Consider the following 13,647-nt stretch of genomic DNA (forward strand, 5'->3'; position numbering starts at 1 on the left):
AACTCAGAGTATCAGGGAACTTGGCAAAGTTTTTCGCAGGGTGACTTAGCCGTCAGGTGTTTGAGCAACTTTCTGGTAATTTTGTAGTTCCTTTCTTGATGAGGGACAGATGAACACACAAGTAGTTTTGGTTTCTGTGGAGCAGGTTCAGCCTGACCTTTAGATCAGCACACACCGTTAACGACTGTAGCTGGGCAGCATCATGGTGTTGGAGTTGGAACAAAGCATTAATAAACACTACTGGAAACAGCAGAAAAACTATGAGCTGTAAGCTAAATCAAGTCTTATACAGATGGCCATTTTTGTCTAGCCACCAACCAAACTCCATTCAATTTTCTGCATATTTAAGAAAAAGAAAATATAATTTTTTTTTTTACTTGTTTCACTGCTCAGTTGTATTGCCAGTAAAATTATCTCCCTATATCATTGTCAGATGTCAGGTATGTAATTTTAGTGGGGAATACCTAAAAATTTCCATTTTAATCAATTGTTTCCCTTTTTCTTTTCTTTTTTTTTGGTGAAAACACAATCAAATATTGACATGAAGATGTAACCTCCTTTTCATGTTACTATCCCCAACCCCATCAAACATTCTCAGTGTGTGCCTGTGGCCCTGGTGGTGATAACCTGAATAAGTGTGAAGAAATAAGAACGAGTAATAAATTGTCATATAGTTAAAAATTAACTAGAAGCTCTTACCTGCTAAATTAGGCCTGAGGAGCAGAAGCACAGTTCACTACCTCACGCTGCATTCATAGCTCTAATCTCTTCACATAGCACTCACACTCGCGCTGCCATTGTTCTGTCACTGTGGCGACACCACCCAGGACTTTAATTTGAAAGCTCATACATCAGCACAAGGCTGGTGTGGCACTACAGTAGACAGAGATTAAAGGGAAGCGCATAACACAGATACACAGTCAGTCGAACACAAACGCTGTCAGCTGTGAGAGCTATGACGCACTTGGGGCTCTGTTAATATTGTACAGCAGGCTCTGGCGTCTGTGTGAGCATTCCATTACAGGCATTACATTCCATTACTCGCTCATACTGAGTCCGCTAAGCCGCTGTGGGCTGAATTAGACTCTCAGCCTCTCTGTCACAAACACACATGCAAACCAAAACTCTCCATTGCTCAACTCTTAGTTATCCCTGTCATCTTTTTCAAGTTCTTGGGAAAGTAATGTTGTGTTGTGTGCTCTCTTTCTCTGACGGATGTGTCGAGTGATATCTTGTGTTTTTCTGGATGAGCGAATCGGGTTATTGACAAATAAAAGCATTGTCTGTGCAGCCAAAGCCAAATAACTGTGCCATTGTTGTCCAATGACACTAAGAGTCTAGAGCCAACTCTGCGAGGCTGCACTTTGGTACAGTACAATGCTAATATCAAGGTATTGAGGTTTATATATAGGTTTGCACAACAAAATTAAAGTTGTAGCCCTTCATGCTACACAAACACAAGGAATAATTGCATTTAGAATATAATAAGATTTCTTGAAACATAAACAGCAGCAACAAGGTAGAGATGATGATATGATCTTCGCCTTCTCATTAAAAGGTCAACATCTAGGGAACACTGTCCATTATCTTTGCACTGAGCGTCATTGATGTAAACACAGTGTTTGGCTCTTGTGTTCTGTCGGCTTTGAACACAGTCCACCTTACGAGTGCAATACCTTAATCCAGGACGTTGTGATGGAGCCGTGTATCTCTAAAGATGTGGGCACAAACAGTTTCTGATTTCCCGTTGCTGGGCCAACCTGGGTCCCATTTCATCCTTTTAATTTTCCTGTGACCGGACATTAGCCAGGACCGGCCATTTGTCCAAGTTGGCTTAGCTTAGCTTAGCTTCTATCCCGGCTCGCTTCCCTCTCCTTCTGGGATGGTCGCACCACCTGTTGCACCATTTGGTCCTGCTGGTCTGGCTGGATGGTCAAAAGATGTCATGGGCAGTGATCATTTCAAGGTCCGCTGCTCTGAAAAGTTCACTGAGTAGAACTTAGGGGGGCCTATTAGCAAATGTGGAATATAATATACCAAACTATGTTTTCAGTATTGTATAATAACCTGAAATTAGGAGTGGTTGTGTTTTTGTCACCTTAGAATGAGCATATCTGCATGGGGAGATTTTTACAGAGAATGCAATATTGCAACACCATGTTTTGACAGCAGTCCAGAACAGACAAACAAGACATTTGTCAGTGCCTGTGGTGTTGCATGTTAACAAGCTCACAATAACAATGTCACATTCTCTTGTTAATCAGTTATAATGTTTACCATTTTCTCCATCTTAGTTTAGCATGCTAACATCTGCTAACAAGCACTAAACACAAACTAGAGCTAAGGCTGATGGGAATGTTATCAGTATTTCACCAAAAACTCAAACTGCTCAAATTCAATTGATAAATTTCAGATCAAAAAATGTTAGTCAGTGAACTTAAAGTAGGGCTGAGGCTGCGGGGAATGCTATTAGTTTTGCAGATATTAGTCATAAACCAAAATATTGGACAACTGAAAATTTTGATGAAGATGCTAGAACAAATGTAAGAGTCATCTCGTCATCATCATCTGAGAACTATGAATGTCTGTACAAATTTTTGTGGCAATCCATCCAATAGCGGTTGAGATATTTCCATCTGGACCAAAATGATAGACGTCTGGCCAACATTTCCATCCGTGGAGCCATGACACAAGCATCGCCAAAAAAATGCCAACCACAGCATTGTAGCCTGTTTCCAGACCTCTGGATCACCAACCAACATTCAGTGATTCAGATTGGTGAGGTGCCGTGCCTGTTGATGGATGTTTCTGTTTCCTGTAGGTGAGATTACGTCCGGGGATGTCACCTTCCCATATAGTTAGCCAGCTACTTCAGCTTCTAACGTAGCTGTAGAAGTTGAAAGTCTATTCAACTCCTAAATCTGACATATTCCTTGATCAATGAGAAAACCGGTAACTGTTGGCTCAGAGCACCAATATTCATACATACAATCTGAGAGAGCCGCTGCTGAGGCTGAAATCTCTTGGCCTCTATTTTGTGCTTGTTCCAACAACCAGCTGCAGGTATATGAATATGCATACATGACATGAATTTTTAAACTTGTGCAACTTTTTATGCTCACTCACCCCAAGTTCCACTGAGCAATTGCTACCACAGCTTCTGTGCTGACAGAAAATGATGGGATGGATATAAACCTTGCTACTGATTTGTTACGGCAAAATAAATTACTTTGAAGAAGAGCATTGTCCTGCTGCTGTGAATACTCACTAGCACACAAAATTTGTGTCTGAAAATATTCTCCAACAATTTCTTGAAGTCATTTAATCTACTTTAAACATGAAGCATGTGTTTGTGGAACCTCCCCCTTTTTTAAAAATGATTTATATCTCCACTGGGAAGACTCTGGACTTGGGAAGCTGGAAAGTATTGACAGACCAACTAACACTGTTAGTTTTTGTCTTTTTATGGGGTTTTTTGGACATAAATACAGAGTATTGCTGGCGTTACTCTTCAACTCTCTATGTCCTCCTTACAAGTGTTGTAATGGAGCTAGATTGGCAGCAGAGCAGCCCCACTCTGTCTTCTTCCTATCTAATCTCTCAGTTTATCACATCTTTGTCTGCAGGGACTTTGTACAAATGCATAAAAGAACTGATGAAGCAAAAGAGGAACAATAATCAGAGGGAGAGTCAGAGTTCCTCGTTGCACCACGTGGTCGGATCATGACACAGGAGTGTCAGAAGTTGTGTCTCTGTGGAAACTTGGAGGACTTGAAGTTAGACGAGGGAGTGCGTCAGTGAGCCTGACTCCTGGGCCTCCAGCTCCTGTTACAGTTGGCTTGTGACACCAGAGATAGTGCTACTACTTTGTTGCTACGTGACCACATGTTGCAGGTGGGTATCATGGGTATCACAAACGCCTGTCACCTGGCTCCTTCCTGAACCACAAAGAGGAATGAGTTTAGTAACTGGGACTTTCTAAGAGGAAATTCTCTGATATCACTGATGCCTCTAACTTATAACTGAGAAGCCTTAAACCTCTCAAACCTTCCCTTAATATTTCTTAAAAATTATTTGTTTTTAAACCACGCCACCAGAGTGGTTGTAGTTCGTCTGTCGGTTGGTTGGTCCACCTCAACTACTGGACCTGAAATTTTTTACAAACGTTCATGGATCCCAAACAATGTGGCCTAATGGCTTTTCTGACTTTTCCTCTGGTGCCACCATGAGGTTGATATTTGTGATATTGAGAGAGGTGTCGACGGCTGCACCATTACATCAAATTAAAATATTAATGTCTTATACGATAGACATTTCTACCCGACTTATTAGAGGGTTTTTTTTAGAAAATTGGGGATCTCCAGAAGGATTTAAAATAAATTTATGTGGGTTAGAACGATGTCCGGCCAGGTAAAGTTTTTGAAAAGGTTAATAGAGCTGCTAAGGAGGCAAAACATGAACAGTTTCTATCAGGTGTCATTGGTACAGACACACTGAATGCACATACAGGCAGCCTCATCCCTCACACGGTGGTTTGTGTGTCCGTGTGTGAGGTAAGAGTGCCGCAGCTGAGTTGTGATGTAATGGTGTGTTTTAGCACTCTTAACAGCATTAATAACACAACAATGAGCATTTGCCCTTTCCAGGATACACACACACACAGGCACATAAACTGCTGCTTGTTTGTTTATCTGTGTCACCTTTCTGTCTGTCTGTCACTTCTCCATCCTGCAGTGGACACATGAAGTCATCAGCCTGCATTGACGTCAGTCAGCCACTCCAGCACCACAATACAGCCGACAGTCTGCAAGATGTTTACAAGTCTGTTTTCAATCCTCAGAACTGTTGGTTATACAAGATTGCCAAGAGATTGTGTGCATGTGTGTGTGTGTGTGTGTGTGTGTGTGTGTGTGTGTGTGTGTGTGCGCGCGCTTGTCTAAATGGGTCATGTGTGTTGGCACAACCCGGCAGGGAAATGGGTTGAGTATGAGGGCAAGGGCTGGCATCAGTGGAGCAGATTGTTTGAGACAAGAAGCAATATTTTGTTCCAGCCCAGCAGTCATGAGGCTCTGTTGACTTTGTCAAGGTAATTAAGTGTCTCGTCTAAGTGATTTGTGCTTCTTGCTCTTTTTTTCCTTTCTTTTGCTCCGTTGTTTCCACTGCTGTTATCTATAATGTTCTGAGTCACATACTTACTCCCTTTCAGGCTCTTCGTCCGTCACTCTGTAAATCCTCTGCTTGGCCGTGTATCTGTTAATTTACGAGACTCGGCCTGCACTCCCAAGCCGCTCGGTTATATCAGTCATTTCCCTTTTCTGTTGCACAAAGTTTTTGCATGACCTTAAGTCAAACAGCAGGAACAAGCACTCTGTTCAAAGGAAGTGAGCGCACATCCTGTTGACGTCATGATCTTGTGTTCATTTCACAGACGGAAAAAATTGCAAATTGGTTTACTATGTCGCTGGACAAACACCTGTTTGGAAAATACAGGGGAACTAACAAAGCAGACAAGGAAGTTGGGGGATTAGCCAGGAAGTTTATTCAGTATTTCCACTGAAGTTTTCTCTCCAGTTTGGACGGAAACCCATCGGCCTGTAAAAGTGCAGGGCCTACAATAATAAAGCAGGGCTGGCAGCCGCTCTCAGGGGGCATTGAGCGGGAAAACCCTTTCAGTCACTGACAGTGTGGAGGCACTGACGTAAGAGATGTAAAAAACAGACGGGAGGACGGGAGCTCCCAGAATGGAAAAGCTCCTGAATCAGAACAACAATATGCATCCCTCCCATCATCTGGCACAAACACATAAACAAACACCTTCACTCGATCACTAAAACGTACACTTGAGCACGTACGCACTTTTCATGGGGTCGTCTGTTTGTCTCTCGCTGGTATTTGAAAATTTGCTGCATTAAATCAAACACACACACCACATAATTTTCCACCTAGCTGCTCTAAACTGATCGAAACGCTGTGTTTGATAGCAGCTGTGTGAGAAGCAACACATGCTTCGGAGTGATCTCACTCACAAACACTATATGGTGCGTATGAGCTCCTGTGTCGGAGCTCGTGTTCCACGCCTGTGAAAACAGAGAGCGTTATAGTTACATAAGCCTGTGGTATGTGAGGTCACTGGAGTACGTAAGATGGTACAAAATTAGGTCTGTGATAAGAATTAAGAGCCACTGGAGCCAATACCAAGGCTGCTGATATTTTAATGTCAGCGTCCAGCAAATGTTATGACATAAAGTCCACTGCAGACAACAGCACAAGCAATAAAGAGTCGTTATCTTCAAAAGCTATCGTTTTCTTCTAAACTTTATGAGTTTATTCTCCCTGTAAAAAGGTCCTGTGGTACCCATTTAGCTGGAGAACAAATGCCAGGAACATATTTTTAGAAATATTACAAAGAAAAAATCAATCCTTAGACTAGTTAGACACTTCTCTGAGGGATTATAAAAAGATCTATTTACTGTATTGTGTTTTGAATATTAGTAAGAACTTGCTGATATTTGAACAGTAATTTGCTAATAATATAGCTAAACTAAATGAATTAGGATGCTGCAGATCTATTAGGACAAGCTCTCCACTCAACAGTTTGACCAAAGGACTGCAGATGAAAATGAGCCTTTCGGCCCAATGTGACACATTTACGTCACATTGATGTTAATTAATGTGTGTTGCCAAATACTTATCATGACTCGGGGATATATTGGACTTTGCAGAAATTTGATGGTTACAGCTTTGTCTGCCCGTCTAATTTTAATGGAAAGCCAGGAGGTTGGCACTGAAGAGGACTTAGCTCAGCCATTGCTGACTCACTGATCGTTACAATTAGAAATCCAATAAATTATGCACAAATCATTGATGTTTCAGGGGGCAAACATCAGCAGGTTGCATTAAACGGTGTCTGTGCAAAGACCTAATGACTGAACAAAATAATCTATGAATCCAAACTAATTAACTAACACAGACTAAAATGCTTATTGTTGATGTATCCTGTAATGAGTCCTTCTAAAGCAGCGAGGGCCACAGATAATCTGTTAATGGATGCTCTGATTTAAAAACATTTTATTCTGAAGCGCTGTGACCCTCAGATGAAGTGCTCCGCTGTGTTACTAGGCTTGCATGTCATGAAGTATTGAAAAGCTGCAGCGCCTACTGGCCTGAGCTGCGGGTTTCGTAACAGAAAAGCCCGACTGTCCCCTGAGAGACACCTACACACAGCCTGGAGAGCAGTGTCTGTCTGGACGAGCTGACACGGCAGCACAGCCTGACTCACAGCAGCTCTACACGCCATCTAATGCACCACCTCTGCCTTTCACTGCACATCAGCATCAAACTCTTCTCAGAGGCACGAGTGTGTTTGCGTGTTTGTGTATGTGTGGGTCTGTGTGCGATCTTATTGTGCACTTGTTGTTTCTTTGCCCCAGTAATCTTTTTTCTTTAGGCTCTCAGTACACTCCTCACACTGTTGGATTATTAGCACACGAAAAGTGCCGTAAATTTCCAGATCCCTGTCTGTCTGGCAGCTGGTGGCTGTGTGCTTGACCTCAAAGAACATGACAGTACAGGTTTGTGTGTGCGTGGCTGCTTCCTCCTTTTGGCTCACAATGTTAATACTGGCTGCGTCCAGAGAAGAGCAGGTCAGGAGAGGTTTTCCTCTCCTGACGTGCAGGCGCTCCCTACATTAGTGTTCTCCAGGGGGCTTGAATTTTAACAGATCGACGGTGTTGGTGCTGTAAGTTGAATGGTGCAGAATTTGTGGCCGCACACTGACAGTAGTTGTCAAAGGCAGTGCCTTTAACCTGCTTCCTAGCTTGTTAGGAGCAACTCTTGCCAGTGCTGTGAAAGTGCAGTGAGTGTTCCTGCAGAGTCCACACAGGCACGTTAATTCAGCCCGCATGAAAGGATTCGACAGGTTTACCACAGATACCAATTTTTTTTTCTATGTCATACCATTTGATTGCTGTTGGGCTATTATGAGGATTTCATATGGCAAATATGCCATTTAATATCTGCCTTTAATATCATATCAATTTCAACAGTGACATCAGTCACATCTGTGATGTGAGGACTCAATATGTTACTCTGTGTCATGATTTGAATAATGAATTACTTACTAGTCGTAGAAAAAGTATGTTAGTAATTACTTAGCAGGCTCCTATAATCACGTGCATGTTCATGTTAATACATGTATAAATTTAATAGAAACACTGGTTTAACGAGCAGCCAGCCTTCGTTTTGGAGCAATTTATTGATCAGCAGGTTGGAACCCTCCATCAAGAAAGAGCAAACAAGCTGACCTCCAAACTGTCAAAGTAACTGAACGGGATGACTGGGATTTATCACTGAACCTTTAAATGTTACTGTACCAGTTACCAAGTGATGCGTCTTGTGTGATGAGGTTACACGAGATTACACTAGCTATTTTTTAATGCAAAATGGTGGATGAATCTTGTTGAGCGTCACAACCCCAGCGAAATGACTCGTTTTACTGATCCATTCAGTCCAATAACATTTGGAAAGTCTAGAAGAGCTGCACAATTAAATCTTTTCATCCCCAGTCAAGTTAGCGGAGGGCTAAACTGGATGTTAGCCAGCTATGCTAACTCTATGGGGCCCACTGAGCATGCACAGTATGTTTCATTGGCTTTTTTGGCTTTGTGGGCCACTGAGCTTAAATCATTAATACATACTAATCTTGTATGAATGTGTGCTCCAGTCAGTAGAGCAGCACAGACATCTCCTTGCAACATCAGTCCAGCTGCAGTATTATTATGACTTCTATTTACACAAAAGAGAATTAGAATTTCAGTTTGACTTAATTTTAACACCGAAGGTCTTACTGAAAGCTCCTCAACAGGCCGAGACAACCCAGCGTGTGTTTTCCATTAGAGCAGTTTAACACTTGGCTGACATCTGGAGTGAAGACAGAGATCAGAGCAAAAATAAAGACATGAGTATTCAGCATTCGGCCTCTCCAGAGGGACACTCTAAGAAAATGTGGGAAACAATAAACACATTTTGGCAACCAACACAAGTGTAGACTGTGCCCCCCTCCGCCCCTCCCAATAAAGTGCAAAGGTTAGTTTCAAACTGCTGTGCTCCCCCTGAGGGGCCTGAGAATGACGCAAAAGAGAAATCAGAGCAAACAGCTGCTTTGCCCTCCGTCCGTCTGACTTTTTTCTGTCTCTAATTCAATAATTTAATCACATACTCTCTTTGCACGCGTGTCTGTCAATCTGTATTCACTCCATCCATCTGTGTCTGCTGCTGACAAAAATTACTTTTCTTTTATCTATATTGTTGTGTAACTACCGGGGAACACTGTGATAAAAGCCGCAGAGGACATGAAGCAGAGAGGAGATGAGAGCTGACAGGGGCCGGACTCTCTTCGTTTCATGATACGACATGCTTGTGATTTATACGTTTTGAAGGAGAAATGACGCAAAATGAGAAAATTAAAACCAGGACGCGTTCCTCCTCTCCGCTGCCTCCTGCCCCCACATCTCAGCCCTATAAAACCCTGTGATTCCTCACAATGTTCTCCATTGTGCTGTGTTCCTGTCGGCTAAAGAGGCATTTCCTATCACGAATCAACCCAGGACCCCCTGGACTCCTTCTCAGAGACTGTATGTTCTTTAGGGAAAAGTCATCTGAGCGACAATCAGAGTCGATCTGGGATCTGACCAGCACCAGATGTAGTTACGCAGAGAAAAATTACTCACTCCGTTCAAAAGGAAAGCAGTTGAGTGCAAACGCACAAAAAGCTCTTTCTTGATGTGATGCACCTTTGGAAAGAGGTAATAGAGGGTGTGGGGTGGGAACATGGTGAAAAGGTCAAGATAATAACAGAAGAGTTGTTTCGCTTTCACTCTCCACTAAGATCACTTAAATATTTAAGTCTTCATGGAGCACACAGCTGCGTATGTGTTCACTGTGGTCACACAGGAGCCCCACAAGAAGAGAAAGACCAGAAAAGTTGGTAAGTGGGTCAAATAGAAGAGGATGCTGCAGGATCTCCTCTACTTACACTCTTATAATATATGTATGAAAGCAAAGACAGACTGCAATGACTGAATAAACTACAAACTTCGCTGCAGAAATTTAAATAATACAAAAAGTAGATCATTTTGAATTTGTGTAATTGCAAAAATCTGCTTTAAAGCACAAATTAAAATAAAGAACTCAACATTGTACCAAGCTGCCAGGAACAGCGCTGTCCAAAAATCACATGCACATACTGTCACGTACACAGTGATCACACAGATACAACTGTGAAATGATGACTACATGTTTCTGAGTGTCACCAAACTGCCTGAACGACTCTTTGTATGATACAAATCTGATCCATTTGATCCAATAAAATTAGAAAAGTGCAGAGGAATCAGATCAGTAAATTATCCCGTGCCATTCATGTGCACAAGGAGCTAACAGGAAGCAGATCATGAACTTCATGCTCTTAATGGGTGATCCAAACACATCCAAAAGTTCCAATTAGCTTTGAGCTAAATGCTAACATTAGCATGCTAGATGCAAGATGATGGGGTGTCATTAGTTTTCCAAAGCAACTTAAAATATGGTGGTGCAACAGGAAGAGTCGGGATCAACAAAGACAGGAGTTCATCCTCTGGGAACCATGAACCATTTATGGCAAGCCACCTAAAATTTCTTGGCATATTTCAATCTGGACATAAATGGTGGGCTGACCAGCCGACACTAGCTTAGCCGCACAACTATATTCAGTTTCTTAGTAAAATCCAGACACCAAATTTGTCAGAAAAATCCAAACAATGTGAATGGAACCAGTCAGATCGATCGATCAGGTCAGGTTTTGATCCATGAAAAGAGACGTCACACTAGAAACTTCAAAAAGGGGAATTCAAGCCACTTAACTTAAGACTTTTCTAAGTAAAACATTTGACATTTGTTGTGTTGTAAATGTTTGAATTGTGTGTCTCTACATTAGATAGATATTGTATTGTGAGGGGTTTAATGGTGCTGTTTGTGTGTGGATGGATGTGAACGTGTGACTTGAGTCATCTTCCTGTGATCGCACAAATAATAAGAGAAAAGGTTCAGTTTTCAGCTTCGAACTGGAACAACTTGATGATTAAAAAAAGGTGGAAACTTAATAGTTCCTCAGAGAACATTTCATAAAAAGCTTCTTTCAACCATTAACGACATAGTTTATAAACTGTTCTCTTTATCTCCTTTAATGACTCCTCAGGGCAAAACCAGTTCGTCTACAGCCGACACACAAACACATCAAAGGCTCCATTCACAAAACATTTCTTCTTTTCTTTGAAATTTTCCAAGAAAGATTTTGTTTACATTCTGCAGTTTTTTGTTCACAGCCTTTAAAGCCGTTTTTATGCGGCACTAAAAACCTGTGGGAATTTCAGTCCAGAACAACACAGTTTATTGTTCAGTACGCAGATGATACAGACGCTGTAGGCCCACTGGACAGAGTGTATTCTTCGTCATTGAACTCTGGACTGTGCTATTTTCTACCCTATTGATTTCCCAGAGAGGAATGGCAATGATAATAGCTCAGAGCTTGAACCATTTAGAGTGCTGACGCAAGTGTAACTTTCTAGGCAAAGGGTTGTGACTGCAGGTGCTATGACCCAGTGACTCGACTCAAGTGAGTTAGATAATGGTGGCCGGGAGGCGTGATGGGCTGCACCAGCAGGGCTGTTACTGACACCAGCAGTGGCACCGAGGGATAAGAGGCCTCAGTCCAACTCGGTGGCACAAACGAAGGCAACATCCCAGTGACGAGGGTCCTCTGTCACTGCCAGTAGCTGTGCACTGGCTTGGAAACCGATGGGGTTCAATTTGTGCCACTTAGGCAGGGACATGTCATTCACACCACAGTGTGTGTGTGTGTGTGTGTGTGTGTCAGTGTCCATCGAGCGTTGACAGGCACATCTATTACGTCTTTCCTGCGGATCTCAGCAGCCGTCATCTGATTTCATGCACACTAACAGGAACTGTTTTCTAACAACTGTACAATCTTTTCGCAAGTTAGGACTTTTTGTCATGAAGCATTAAAACTGAGTCACAATGCAGGAAGAAAATGTCACATCCAGTATAAAGAATTAAGTGTGACCTCACACGTGTAAATATCCTGTATGTTTATGTTATCGTGACTCAATGAGATTACCGAACAGTGTTTTGTGGAACAATTCCAGAGCGTGTGTTTACACTGTGAGGTCTGTCTGTTTAAAGCATACAGACTACGGTTCAAACAGGGTCGTGTGTATTAATGTTGTCACTTGAAGACTGAACGGTGGCTGCATGTGCTGGTTATGTGGTCGGGCAGCCGTAAGGGTCAGACTCAGGGTTTCCCACAGTACATGGACTGAGGGTTGATGGCCAAACAAGGAGGAGGAGGAGAAAGAAAGACCGGGATGGAAAATGAGAAAAGAGATAAAGGCACTGCAGACATGTTACAGCTATGGGAAAACTGAATGTGGTGTTTTCCAAAAACAGAGAGTCCTGCGTAAATGTCACGAGGTGATTTGGTCATATTTAGAAATGTTAAGTGAAGCTGAGCTAAGTTTCCATGAGCATATTTTTCTATTGTATTCTTATTGTTTTTTTTGGGCTCCACTGAAGTAAAAACTACAATTCGTCATTTTATAAAAGGGATTCTGTCACATCCTGGAAACAAAAAACAAACAAAACTCATAAGCCCACAATGTGTGTTTTTCCAGTTTGGTTTTTGTACAGATTTAACAAAACAGAAATATAATACGTTGCCTATTGAGCTTTAGAGGAGCTGGTAGGAGTACAGTCAGGCTAGCTCTTTCCTCCTGTTCCCAGTCTTTGTGCTAAGCTAAGCTAAGCTAAGCTAAGCTAAGCTAAGCTAGCAGGCTGCTGGTTGCGGCGTCTCATTAATCAATCTTCAGCGGTGGAAAGTCACCTTTACTTAAGTTTGTACTGTATTTTATGCCACTTTATACTTGTGCACGACCACATTGCCGATGTAAGTATGCAGTAACTCATTTACGGGTCTGAGAGACCCCTCTGCCTGTGCTGTGACATTCAATCACTGGTTGGTTTTAAACTGCTTTTTTAGTGCTCAAACATTCACCCTCCTTGATTCGTATGTTCAGGGCCTCGGGCCTGTGGCTAACAATTAACCTCTAATTTTGCTGTTATTCTCAGTAGGCAAGAGAAGCATTAAAAGGGCTCAGAAAACTGAACTGGATGTGCGTCATACTTAATTTTCACCCCCCCTCCTCCCTCCCCACTGTTTTCAGTTGCCAGTCACATATTGGCAGCAATTTGAAACTGAAAACAGTTTTATTCTCTCATTACGACAAGAAGCAGCCAGAGCTGAGGATTTGTCCGGCCAAACTAAAACAGACCTGATCACTGACCAAATGAGAACAATTATTCTGTATTCATGTACCTTTTCGATAATTACACATTAAAGTAGATACAAGAAACTCACCAGGTTATTGTTTACAGTAATATTATTTTTTTCATTATATTATAATTCTAGTTTTAGGTATTTCCTTAAAATGTCTGAAGAATGCCCTCATCTGTTTGCTATGTCTGATGGATGTAGACTCCAGTGCCAAAGTGTTTCACCAAGCTCAGTTTGTGTGTTTGTGCATCCAAGGGTGCTTTATG

Source organism: Pempheris klunzingeri, chromosome 10 (genome assembly GCF_042242105.1).
Source record: "Pempheris klunzingeri isolate RE-2024b chromosome 10, fPemKlu1.hap1, whole genome shotgun sequence".
In the NCBI taxonomy this organism is placed as follows: domain Eukaryota; kingdom Metazoa; phylum Chordata; class Actinopteri; order Acropomatiformes; family Pempheridae; genus Pempheris; species Pempheris klunzingeri.